Genomic DNA, 14,296 nt, shown 5'->3' on the forward strand with positions numbered 1-14,296 from the left:
TCCTGATATCAGGTCTATCCACTGTGCCACCTAGTTGCCCCCCTTGCTATAATCTCTTTGCTAATATTTTGTTTAAGATTTTTGCCTCAATATTCATTAGGGGAATTGGTCTATGATTTTCTTTCTCTGTTTTGGCCCTACCTACTTTAGTTAGCAGCACTGTATGTGTGTCATAAAAGGAATTTGATAGGACTCCTTTTTTCCCTATTTTTTCCCTAATAGTTAGTATAGTATTGCAATTAAATATGTTTTGCATGTTTGTTAGAATTCACATGTAAATCCATTTATCCCTGGAGATTTCATCTTAGAGAGTTGGTTAGTGGCTTGTTCAATTTATTTTTCTTAAGTAGGACTATTTAAGTAATTTATTTCCTCCTCTGTTAATCTAGGCAATCTATATTTTTGTAAATATTCATTCATCTCACTCAGATTATCAGATTTACTGGCATACAGTTGGGCAAAATAGCTCCTAATCATTACTCTAATTTTCTCTTCATTGGTGGAATGAATGTTCACCCTTTTCATTTTTGATACTAGAAATTTGATTTTCTTCTTTCCTTTTTCTAACCAAGTTAACTAACGGTTTATCTATATTTTGGTTTTTTTTTTTTTTCTAAAACCAATTCTTAATTTTATCAGTTCAAAAGTTTTTTGTTGTTGTTGTTGATTTTTTATTGTTGTTTTTTTTTACAATCAGTTTTATTAATCTTCCCTTTTATTTACAAAATTTCAAATTTGGTCTTTGGGGTTTTTAATTTAATCTTTGTCTAGCTTTTTTTTTTAGTTGCATTCCCAATTCATTAATCTTCTCTTCTTTTATTTTATACAAGTAAATATCTAAAAATAGAAAATTTCCCCCAAGAACTGCTTTGCCTGTATCCCATAAATTTTGGTATGGTGTCTCCCTAATGGCATTCTCTTGGATGATACTGTTGTTTCACCCATTCATTCTTTAGGATTAGATTATTTAGTTTCCAATGAATTTTTGGTCCATTTTTTGCCTTATCTTTTATTACTTGTAATTTTTATTGCATTATGATCTGAATGAAAAAGATTTATTTACTATTTCTGCCTTTCTACATTTGATTTTGAGATTTTTATGTCCTAATTCATGGTTAATTTTGAGGTAGGTTTCATGTATCACCAGGAAAAAATTAGCATTCAAATGTAAATCCTTCATCATTCAATTCTCTCCAAAAGTCTATCATACCTAACTTTTATAAAAGTCTATTTAACCTCCTTAACATCTTTTTAATTTAATTTGTAGTTCAATTTATCTAGTTCTGATAGAGAGAGTTTGAGATCCCCTACTAATATGGTTTTGCTGTCTTTTTCTTCTTGCAGCTCTCTTAACTTCTAGGAATTTGGATGCTATCCCACTTGGTACATATATGTTTAGTATTGATATTACTTCATTATCTATGAAACCTTTTAACAAAATGTAGTTCCCTTCCTTATCTCTTTTAATTAGATCTATTTTTGCTTCTGTTTTAGCTGAGAGCTGGTTCATTACCCCTACTTTTTTTTTTTTATTTCAATTGAAGTATCATAGATTCTGCTCCAGCCTTTTACTTTTATTCTATATTCATTACTCTGCTTTAAATGTGTTTCTTGTAAATAACATATTGTAGGATTCTGACTTTTAATCCAGTTTGCTATCTGCTTCCATGTTATGGAAGAGTTCATTCTAATCATATTCAGAGTTAAAATTACTAACTGTATTTCCCTCAGTCTTATTTAACAAAGTTATTCTTTTCTCTTTCCTTTCCCCTTTTCCCTCCTCCCCAGTGTTTTTTTTTTTTTCTGGCCACCACCTCCCTCAAACAGTCCTCCCATTTTACAGTCCCTCCCTCCTTTCTTATCAATTTCCATTCTTCTTCTGTTTTCTGTAATCTATTACCCTTTCCCTTTGTTTTCCCCTTTCCATTCCTACTTCCATAGAAGATGAGACAAATTTCTCTATCAAGCTAAATATGTTTAATATTCTGTCTTTGGGCCAAATCCAATAAAATTAAGGTTCACACAATGGTTCCCCACTCCCTTCTTTCCCTCAATTATAATAGGTCTTTTTTGCCTCATTATGTGATGTAATTTAGCCCATTTTACCTCCCCTTTCCTCTTCCAGTAGAATTCCTTTTCCATCTCTGGTTTATTTTTTTATATCATCAAAAGGCAAATTATTCCTATACCCTCTAAGTATATGTCTAACAGAAAAACAGTTGTCAAGAGTTAAATATATCATCTTCCTATATAAAGATATAACTTTTTTAACTTTTAGAAGAAACAAAGCTTTTTTATTTCCTTTTTGTTTTTATGCTTCTCTTGAGTTCTCTATTTTAAGATCAAAATTTCTGTTCAACTTAGTCTTTTCATCAAAAATAAATGGAATTCACCTATTTCATTGAATGCCCATCTTTTTCACTAAAAGATAATGCTTAATATTGCTGGATAGTTGATTTTTTTTTTTTTTTGCAATCTAAGCTCCTTTACTGTTTGGAATACCATATTCTAGGCCTTTTGACCCTTTAACATGGAAGTTGCTAGTCCTGGGTAGTCCTGATTGTGGTTCCTCAATATTTAAATTGTTTCTTTCTGTATGCTTACAATATTTTATCCTTGATCTGATCAGTCTGAAATTTAAATACTATTTTCCTTGACTTTTCATTTTTGGGTCTCTTTCAGGAAGCAATCAGTTAATTCTTTCAATGCCTTTTTAACCATCTGGTTCTAGACATCTGGGCAGTTTTCCTTGATGATTTATTGAAAGATGGTATCTAGGCCTTTTTTTCCATCATGATTTTCGGATAGTCCAATAATTCTTAGATAATCTCTCCTGGATCTACTGTTCAGGTCAGTTATATTTCAAATGAAGTATTTTACATTTTTTTCAATTTTTTTCTTTTCTTTTTTTTGTTTGACTGATTCTTAGTCTCATTGACTCATTCATTTACATTTGTTCAATGATAATTTTTGTAATGAATTATTTTCTTCAGTTAAGTTTTTAAAAAATCTTTTCCAATTGGCAATTGAACTTTTAAATAAGTTGTTTTGTTTGTTGGGTTTTTTTTTTTTCCATTTCACCAATTCTGTTTTTTACAGAGGTATTCTCCTTTTCCATTTTGCTAGTTTCAAGGAGGTGTTTTCTTTTTCCATTGTACCAAATCTATTTTTAAGTAGTTATATTTTTCCCATCTCTTCCAATTATATTTTTAAAGAGTTTCCTTCAGATAATTTATTTGTTTTCTTTTCCAAATTCTCCTGCAAAGTTTTCGTTTCTGTTCCCCATTTTTCTTCTATCTTTTAAGATCCTTTTTGAATTCTTTTAAGATAGCCTTTTGAATTGGAGACCAATTTATATTACCCTTTATGGCGTCATCTGGAGATGTTTTGCCTTTAGTCTCCTTGGGATTTGAGGTCTTCCCTGCCTCCATAATAGCTATCCTTGTTAGCTATTTTTACTTTTTTGCTGATTTTTATATGTTGAGGTCTGCTATAAGGACAAAGGGTAGATTGTCCCAAGCTGCTTCTACAGGCTACAGTGGCTTCCTGCTTCCCTAGGGTGGTGCTCCTGGCTTCCTTCCCATGCTGGGTGAATGTGATGAAATCCTATGTTTTGGGAGTTTCATGGGCTCATTCTTTGCTTTCTGTAGTTGCATTCAAGGTCTCACAGCTACTATCCTGATCCATTGGCTTCTGAATCAGGACAAAATAGCCAATGATATAGTGTTTTGGTTAAATGCCTTCTAGTAAATTATCTTGGCATGCTGAAGCCTCTCTGTCCTGGGTCCCTGTACTGTTCCTGTACTGGGTCATCTCCCCCTTCCTGATTAAGACAGTCCTTTCCTAAAGTTCTTCCCAAATATCTTCTGCTAGAAATTTGTTAAACTCCGAGTGTTTGTGAGTTCTGTGACTCCAAAATTCATTGAGAAGCTTGATCTGATATTGATCTCAGGGAAGCCAGGAAGAGCTCAGATAAAAACCTGATTATTCTCTGCCATCTTGCTCTACATTAATCTACTAATGTAGCTTACATTAAGCTACTAATGTAAGGCATAAGGGAAGTAGAAAAGTAGTAGGAGAAAAGATATAAAGAGTTTTGAAAGCTAAATAGTATTTTGTATTTGATCCTGAATGTGAGAAGAAGAGACTGGTTTTAGTAAAGACGGGGTGAGATGGTCAAACCTGTGCTTTAGGAAAATCACTTTGGCAATTGAATGGAAGACAGACTAGAGTGAAGAGAAATTATGTTAGGTAGACCAGCCTGCAAGTTATTGCAGTAGACAAGGTATGAAGTGAGGAAAGCCTGCACCACAATAGTGGCAGGGTCAGAGCATAGAACCACTTTTCAAGAGTTATAGAAAAGGTGAAAGCAACAGGTGCTGACAACAGATTTGCTATAGATGAGAGCTAGTGGTCTTTGATTATGATAAGATTGGGAACCTGAGGAACCAGTAAGATGATGTCCCTCAACAGTTATAGAAAAGTTATGAAAAGGGGTAGAATTAGAAAGAAAGATGAGCCCAATTTTGGACATGGCAAATTTAAGATATATACTACAATCTATTTCAAGATGTCTGAAAGCCAGTTAAAGATGTGAAACTAGAGCTCAGCACAGAGGTTAAGACTAGATAGATGTGAGAATCATCAACATAAGTTTGATAATTAAATCCATAGAAGCTAATGAGATCACTAAGTAAAGTAGTACTCTGTGTATTTGTGTGTAAAAGAGCAAGAGAGAGAGACGGAGACAGACAGAGAAAGAGAGGGGGAGAAACAGAGAGAGAAAGAGACATAGAGATTCAAAGAGAGAATATTATGAATAGAGGTAGAATGAAAAGTGGATAGAGTGAAAAACTTGAGGGTGGGAAGATGTGTTCAAATGTCAGACACAGACATTAGCTGTGTCTCTCTTATGAGGACATTTATCATAGCTTGCTTTCAATTTTTTATCAGTAAAACGAGGGAGTTGGACTTCATATCCTCTAATGCCTCTTGAGTAATTATTCTCTGACCCTAATAGAGCATATTCTGTTCCAATAATATTTCCATATTTATCAATGTAAAGTCTTGTAATCTTTATTATATGTAAACCAAACTTAACATTCAAGAAAACATTTAATGGGAAATAGGACACTATGCATTTTATTTTTCTATCAACTTATTGTATTTGAGATGTGAAGAGTCCTAGACTTTATTCCAATAATCAAAAACAGTATCAGAAAAGTTAAATGAGTTAAATACATATAACCAACGAAGAATATACTTTCTCTTTGTGTAAAACCAAATCATTTTTCCTTTCCACCAAAACAGAATAGTAAAACACTAGATAATTTAGGAAAGAGAATTCGGATCAAATGTAATGATAAAGAGCTATTTGTAAATATATGTATGTGTATGCACACATACACACACACCAATACTACAATTTGGAATTCATATCTGGCTTGTTCACATCTTATCCTTACTTGAAGTTATTAGATTATATATAAACAACTGCCAGAACAAGAATAGTTCCTGCAAATGAAATTGCATATAATATATATATAATATCTAGCATAGTTTTCATAGAATAACCATTTAATTAATGCCCAATGGTGACAAATGAAGGTGAAAGTAAAATTAATTTTCACTAGTTCATTAAATGAACAACTATGCTTTTGGCTTTTCTATTTACATTATACATTTTTAAAAAACCCTAGAAAGTGGATAGGAAGGAAGGGGAAAAAATATTGAAATTAATAACCACTTTAAATGCTTTCCCTGATGCCCCACCAAAAGAAAAAAAAAGTTGGGGGATGGTTGATTAACCATTATAGCAAACAAAGATAGATTACATAATTATGTTTTAAAAAAAAAAAACTAGGGGACAGGAAATTTCTTGGAATCAGATCTTAAGGGGACTTTGTATGTCATCTAGGTCAATCCTTCATTATTTTATAGATAAGGGGGAAAAAATTCCCAGAGTAGTGAAATGAGATAAATACCCCAGGTTATAAAGCTTGTAATTAATACCATCTCCAAGAAGCTATGTATACAAAGTATACACAATGATAAAAACAGGATATGCCACATAGTGGGTAACTAAAAGGCCTCAAACCCATCAGTGAGTTTCTCAAATGTCAAGTCCAAGCATGTGGAGACTTCTTACGGAAAATGGGAAGAGAAACTCAATTTTTTCCACTGAAGATTAAAGGAGCTAGAGCAGACATTTTGGAGAGCTTACAATTGGATCAGACATTAAAAAGAACAAAGTCATCCACTACATTCTGGGTCTTTTCTAGTCATCTTATCATTTTGTCTTCCATTGAACTTCAGTGACTCTGGAAGAAACTATGGCTGATGATTTTGTGCAACTCTGCCTCATTTAATTCTAATTCACATGCAAGGGAAGCCATTACATCTGTAATGTAATTAGTCCTCTTCAAAAATGAATAAATAATATTAGTACTGTAAGGATTTGATCCCTGGTCCTATGACTTCAAATCCAGTGCCCTTTTAATTTCAAAACAATGTCTTTTCTGACTCACTTTATTTTTAAAAACTTGTAATGTACTTCATATCTAGTGAAACATTATTTCTTATAATTTCTTATACCATAATAGTATTCCATCATAATCATATATTAAATTTTGTTTAGTTATTCCCCAATTGATAAGGGCTCTCAATTTATAGCAGCTCTTTTCTAGGGGCAAAGAATCGGGAATTGAATTTCCAATTCTTTGCCCCTAGAAAAGAGCTGCTATAAATACTTTTGTACATATAGAAAGTCTTTTGCTTTTTTTTTTTTACTTGTTTGTTCTTTATCTCTTTTGGGACAAAGACAGAAGTGGTATGGGTCAAAAGATATGTGTGGTTTTATAGCCCTTTGAGCATAATTTCAAATTGTTCTACAGAATGACTGAGTCAGTTTACAACTCTACCAACAAAACATTAATGAATTCACTCCAACATTTGTCATTTTCATTTTCTGTCATATTAGTCAATCTAGTAGGTATGAGGAAGTACCTTAGAATTATTTTAATTTGCATTTCTCTAATCAATAGTGAGAGCATTTTTCATTTGACTATAAATAGTTTTGATTATAACATAAATAAATTTGATTTCAGATGTCATCTAAAAACTCTTCATATCTTTTGATCATTTATCAATTAGTGAAGAGCTCTTATTTTTATTAATTTGATTCAGTTCTCTATTTGAGAAATGAGGTCTTTATCAGAGACACTTCCTTCAATTTCGTTTATTGTTTTTACTAACTATATTTCCTTCCACCCTATTTCTTTTCCCTTTTTTAGCCTATTCTTTTTTCTCCTTTCACCCTTTTTCCTCAAAATTGTTTTGCTTCTTGCTATACCCTCCCCTAATCTACCCTCCCTTCTATCACTATCCCTTCTCTTATTTTTTCCCCTTCCTACTTCCCTGCAGGGTAAGGTAGATTTCTATACCCAATTGAGTTTGAATGTTAAATTGGCTCTCTGAGCAAATTCTGAAGATATTAAAATTAACTCACTTCCCCTGACTCTCCCTTTCCCCCTCCACTGTAAAAACTTTTTTCCTTGCTTTTTTATATGAGATGATTTACTTCCTTTCCCTTTCTCCAATTCATTCATCTCTCATCCCTTAATTTTATTAAGATAGTATCCCTTCATATTTAACTCATACCTTGCTCTCTGTCTACATATACTCCTTTTAACTGTTCTAATAATGAGAAAATTATTATGAGTCATAAGTAAACTGTTTAGCCTTATTAAGTCCCATATGATTTCCTTTTCCTATTTATCCTTTTATGCTTCTCTTAAGTCTCATACGTGAAAGTCAAATTTTCTATTCAGCTCTGGGCTTTTCATCAAGATTGGATGGAAGTCTTCTATTTCACTGAAGGATCATTCTCAGTTTTACTGGGTAGGAAATTCTTGGTTGTAATCCTAGCTCCTTTGCCTTCTAGAATATCATTTTACAAACCTCTGCTCCTTTAACAGAGAAGCTGCTAAATCTTGTGTTATGTTAACTGTGGCTTTAAGATACCCAGATTGTTTCTTTCTGTTTGCTTGCAATATTTTCTTCTTTAACCTTGGAACTCTGGAATTTGACTATAATATTCCTGGGAGTTTTCATTTGGGGATCTCTTTCAATTTCTAATTTTCCCTTTGGTTCTAGAATATCAAGGCAATTTTCCTTTATAATTTCTCTTTTTTGATCATGGCTTTCAGGTAGTTCAGTAATTTTTAAAATTTTCTCTTTTGAATCTATTTTCCAGGTAGGTTGTTTTTATAAGAAGATATTTCACATGGTTTTCTATTTATCATTCCTTTGATTTTGTTTTACTGTTTCTTGATCTTTTTATACAGTCATTAGCTTCCATTTTCTCAATTCAAATTTTTAAGGAATTATTTTCTTCAGTAAGTTTTGTACCTTCTTTTTCATTCGACCAATTCTAATTTCTAATGACTTTTTTCCCAGTAAATTTTTGTTCCTCTCTTTCCATTTAGCCAGTTCTCATTTTTAAGGCATTCTTTTTCTCAGTAGCTTTTTATATCTTCTTTACTATTTGATCTACTCTGTTTTTTAAGATGTTGTTTTCTTTAGGGGTGTGTGTGTGTGTGTGTGTTTTACCAAGTTGTTGACTTGTTTTTCATTGTTTTCTTGCATCACTCTCATTTCTCTTCTCCATTTTTCCTCTACCTCTCTTACTTGATTTTCAAAATCATTTTTCAGCTCTTCCATGGCCTGAAACCATCTGATATTTCTCTTGGAGGATTTGAGTGTAGGCTTTAACTTGGAGACTGGCTTCTTTTGATTGTGATTTTGATTTTTCTAGTCATCATAGTAACTTTGGATGATCAGATTTTTTTTTTTTTTTGCTTTTTTTTTTTTTGCTCATTTCCCCAATTATTACTTGACTTTTAACTCTAGCTTTGCTAAAGTGGGATTCTGCCTCCAAGGTGGAGGGTACATTTTCTTTTTTTTTTTTCCGAAGCAATTGGGATTAAGTGATTTACCCAGGGTCACACAGCAAGGAAGTGTTGTGTCTAAAGTCATATTTGAACTTGGATCTTCTTGACTTCAGAGCTAGTGCTCTATCCACTGAACCACCTAGCTGCTCTGGGGGTATACTTTCAAAGTGATATAATCTAAAGTGAGTTGCTTAATATTTTTTCTCCATATCTGTTCTCTTGTGAGTGACCACAAGAACTTTTTTGTACCCTGGGACTGCTAGGAGGGTTTCTGTTCCACTGTGACTGCAAGTTCTGGTGTTCTAGTGCTCCTCCTTACCTTGTTCCTGCAACCCAGCACTATAATTCATACCTAAGTATGGACAAAGCAACAGAACCTTCCTCAGTGCTAGCTTTAACCTCCTTCTGACCAATTCAACTTCATTACCATGTATTGGCTGGGAGCTCAGGACCAGATGTTGGCATTGTTGATTTATTCACTCCCAAAACCTGTTCCTGGTTAGCTAAGGCCAGGGCTATACTGACAGGGCCTCTGATGGACTGGCTTCCACTCTTACTCAGGTATGACATATGTTGAATTTGGCATCTATGATCTGAGAGGTTTGGAAGCCACCACTGCTGCTACTGATTTAGTCACCCTAAGACAGGCTTCTGGTTTATTGGGGCCCATTCTGTGCTGAACTATGCTTCATTTTCACCTTAGTGCAACAGCCATTTCTTGATGATATTCTAAGTTGTCTTGGGCTGGAAAAAAAATGTTTCACTCTGTTTTTTCATGGGTTCTAACACTTTGTAATTTGTTATTGGAGTACTTGCCTGTACTCATCAATAATGGCTCTGCCTCTAACAAAGTATTTTTTCCTATTTTTTCTTTTTCTAGACTTTTTTCACTTTAATTTTAATTGTAAAGTTAATTTTCTAGCTGTAACCAATGGAATTATAATAACTTTTCATAAAATGTTCACTCATGTATAGAACAATTCAATTCAACAAACATTTATTAAGGATTACTCTATGCCAGATATTATACAAAGGTGCTCAGTTTACAAAAAACAAAAATTAAAAAAAATAGTCCATAATATGCTTATACCCTAATTAGCTGTGATTTAATTTGGAGCTGATTAAGGAAAAAAAAAACTTTGCTTCACCATAAATTTCATTAGCTTTTGCTTTTTATTATAGCATAAAGAATATTAGAAACAAATATTTAAGACAGTGGGTATTCACAAAATTGCAAAAACATAACTGTTTTCCTTTCCCTAAACACTTTTTTCATGCCACAATTTTAAGCAGAACAGTAATTTAAGCAGTAGCATTTTCACACTCTTTTAATCATTATCACATTTTCTTTTTGCTTAGGTGAGAAATCCAGTGATCACCATTGGGATCTGAGGAACAAGTAAGAATTAAAAGTTTACTCTGCTTTTTTTCTCTTTTAAAAGAAAAATCCTAATTTTTGAAAAATGTCTTTGTTATTCTGGGCTATATTTGGTTATAAATATTGTTAGTGATTTGTTACAAAATTTGAGGCATAGAGATGAGTTTTTATGTGCTGCTGTTGGAGCTTACAGATTTGGTCAACTTTAAAAATATTATGTGAAGTATGGTGACTGCAAAATTCTGTGGATTGAAGGCAAAAATATCACACTTAAAATAACTATTGAAGTGAAATTTCATGCAAAAGAATTCCTGAAGTTTGGTGTGATATTATTCAGATTCTCTTTGCATTAGGGGGTCAAGAATATATCTAATTCCCTTAGGGAATTTCACTAAATTATTGAAAATGAAAAATAACAAAAAGGGTTTTTGTCTTTCTAAATGTGTTTGTTAATCAGAGTCATGATGCATTTCCATTATTAACTTCTGCCCTTTGTTATATCAAACATTATCCTCAGATTAGGAGAATGAACAAACAAGTCCATAAAAAAAAAAGTTATCATTGAAACATCAGTATACAAAATGCTGCCCACTTGGTTTGGAACCTGCTTTGGAATCTCCCTATCACTACTAATTATTTATACTGGTAGAGGGAAGGTTGGTTAGTCACTAAGATAATATGTGCTGATATAAGAGAAGTGAAAGATGATGGCAGAAATAGGAGAATTGATATGAATGAAGAAAGAAAGGGGGGAAAGAAAGGGAAGCTGTCAAAATAATAAAGGTGACAAGGGAAAAAAATAAGCAATGTTACTTCTTATTGGAGGTGATACAGAATGTCACCATAAAAAGAATGGAAGATAAAAAGCATAACATACTTTAGCAAATGGAAAGATAAGAGATAAATTGATAGGGGATGGAGGGAAGGCTTCATGAGACAAAGGGGGGGGGGAAAAGATGAGACAATAGAAACAGGCAAGAGAAGAATATATGATAAACTGTAACCATAGGTCTTATTTAATCAAAAAAAAAAGTTTAGTTAAAGTCATAACTTTAGTAGAGATAGAAATTTTTTATCAGTTTCCTTGGAAAAGAAATCTAGAATTACATGATGAAATACTATTTCTGGGTTCGTGGCAGTACATTAAATTTGAAACATTGATTAAATGAAATTTTTAAAAAATGTCCTCGTGATTTCCCCCCTAGTTCATGCAAAATTCTAGTACCCATAAACACATAGTCCAGTGCTTGAATTCTTTTTTAAAAAATGAAAATCACGCCTTTGGAGAGGTGGAATAAGTTATTCTAAATGTATTTATGGTTGCAGACAGCATATGTGAACCAATTCAAATTTACTGTCTGAGATCTTCAAATTACTCTGGCATTCAAAAACACAAAGGCCTGAAATTACCCTGTAGTTATTCTCCAATTGTAATGTGCTGGCAAAGGAAAGGTTAACAGCATTGTTGATTTCTAAACAGGTAGGGACAGATTTGTCAAAAAACCTTTCCTCAATTTGCCTGTTATTTAAATCCCAAAATATGTTAGCCATTAAAATAAAAACTACAGTGTGGTCTTCTTTTTCATTGCCATACACTTTTAAAATAATTCTTTCTAGAGGGTCATGAGTTTATGAATCTATTATTTGTTATGAATTTTTATGAGTTAACCAATATTTTAATTTAAGAAAATATTTTGTTTCTTTGTAACATCATTTTATTTTCAAAATTAAGAATGTTATTGTCACTTAGGAAAAACTGTTGTGTCCTTTGTGTAAGAAGATGCTGCTGATCAATACCAGAAGGGTATGAGCTTTGAGTCATTTTTTCTAGTAGAGAAGGTATATTTGCATTGATTCATCCATATGTGTTCTCCTGGCTTCCTATGGGCATTTTCAAGATAGATGGCCAAAGTTGAAGGCATAGCCCATGGTCAAGAAAAAGAACAAAGTTTAATGGCCTGTACATAGACCCATGACCTTGACCTCATTGGCATCATTCTACATGAGCTCATCCTTTCTCAGCCACAGAGTTGAGGTGGGAAGAAATCTGGTCCCTGATTCTGATATCTTATCTTCTGAAAGTCAAAATAAGCATTAACATATTGTGGAAATGAGATTGATAGAGAATAACAATAATTTACATTTATTTAACATTTTATGGTTTGGGAATTCAGCAGTCTCTACCCAACACTTTGAGTCAGATAATAGAGATAATATGGTATATCAGATATGGTCCAGTGAAACCTACTAAATTGGAACCAAAGGATATGTGTTCAAATTGTAGTTTGATTACCTTCATATACCACAACTAATTCAAGCATTCCCCAATTGATGAACATCTATTCATTTTCCAGTTTTTTTTTTTTGTTTTTTTTTTGCTAATACAAAAAGAACTGCTACAAACATTTTTGCACATATGGGTCATTTTCCCTTCTTTATGATTTCTTTTGGATACAGACCCAATAATGGCACAGGGTGTGCCTGCACAAGGGGTATGCACAGTTTTATAGTCCTTTGGGCATTGTTCCAGGGTGCTCTTCAGAATGGTTGGATCATTTCACAACTTCACCAATAATGCATTAGTGTTCCAGTTTTCTCACATCCCCTGCAACATTTGTCATTATCTTTTCCTGACATCTTAGCCAATTTGAGAAATGTGAGGTGGTATCTCGGGGTCGTTTTAATTTGCATTTCTTTAATCAATAGTGATTTAGATCATTTTCATATAACTATAGATGGCTTTAATCTCATCATCTGAAAAATTTCTGTTCGTATCCTTTGACCATGTATCAATTGGGGAATGATTTGTCTTCTCACAAATTTGAAACAGTTCTTTATATATTTTAGAAATGAGAAGACCTTTATCAGGATGACTGGCTATAAAATTTTTTCCCCAACTTTATACTTCCCTTTTTAATCTTGTTTCTGTTGGTTTTGTTTGTACAAAAACATTTTAGTTTAATGTAATCAAAGTTGTCCATTTTGCCTTTCATAATGTTCTCTAGTTCTTTTTTGGTCATAAATTCTTCCATTCTCCAAATATCTGTTGGATAAATTATCCATTGTTCTCCTAATTTGCTTATGGTATCATCCTTTATACCCAAATCATGTACTTATTTTGACTTTATTTTGACATGGGGTGTGAGATATAGGTCTATGCTGTTTCCTTAACTTCTTAAGGTCATTTATGCTCCAAATCTATGAGCCTATTATTCTTATGAAACCTTTAAAAAATAATACAAGTTCTGGCTGGTTCTTGAATACCAGAAACCAGTTCCTAAAGTAAGTTCTGGTCAATTTTGATCACTGTTGCAGCAATTCACCTGATTTCAACATTTTCTGAATAGTTCTAATTACTTTTGAATATTTGTTACTGAATCAAAGTGGGTTTTATTGGTTCTTACTTGTTCAAATATTTTTTTAACTAATATTGAATTTTTTTTTATAATTGCTAGTCACTTCTGACTTTTCTAAATTAGTACCCACAAGTTCTATGAGATCTACCATAATAAAATGATTGTTTTTTATCTTATCAAAGGTTGCATTAATTAACCAAGAGTTCAAAGTTATTTAGGTAGAAATATTTGGGAACACTTTAGAAAAACAACATAAATAATGGGAAAATTGAAAAATCTCTTATGTGCAATCCAATGATTTCAAGGATTGTTTATGCTTTTAGGAATCAGCAATTAGATTCAGCAGAATCTATCTTATTTTGTATATATCTTGAAAAACAATGAACTGCTTTGTTTCAAAGGCAGTGAGCTAAGAAGTACTTTGGAACTGTAGGGGTTTTTTAGATTTAATTTTAAAACATTCATCTCCCAAACATATTTTTTTTCCTTTTATACTTGGAAGTTTAAACAAAAATTGCCCTCATTTCATTTGATATTCTTCCTCAGTCATATGTGAAGGTAGAAAAAGAGATTAAATAGGATACTGATTTTAAAAAAACAGTTAAAAAGTA

At 32.5% G+C, this 14,296-nt stretch overlaps 1 protein-coding gene across 10 annotated transcripts in view; it reads left to right on the forward strand.

Annotated features, from left to right (window-relative positions):
* The window catches only part of PTPRD (protein tyrosine phosphatase receptor type D), a 1,049,942-nt gene that overhangs the window by 244,421 nt on the left and 791,225 nt on the right, over positions 1–14,296 (forward strand). For all 10 annotated transcript variants that reach the window (XM_031947762.1, XM_031947812.1, XM_031947874.1 and 7 more), the window contains one exon: positions 10,311–10,350. The gene's annotated coding sequence lies outside the window, so the exon portion shown is untranslated. The remainder of the gene's footprint in view (positions 1–10,310; positions 10,351–14,296) is intronic.

Source organism: Sarcophilus harrisii, chromosome 1 (assembly GCF_902635505.1).
Source record: "Sarcophilus harrisii chromosome 1, mSarHar1.11, whole genome shotgun sequence".
Classification (NCBI taxonomy): domain Eukaryota; kingdom Metazoa; phylum Chordata; class Mammalia; order Dasyuromorphia; family Dasyuridae; genus Sarcophilus; species Sarcophilus harrisii.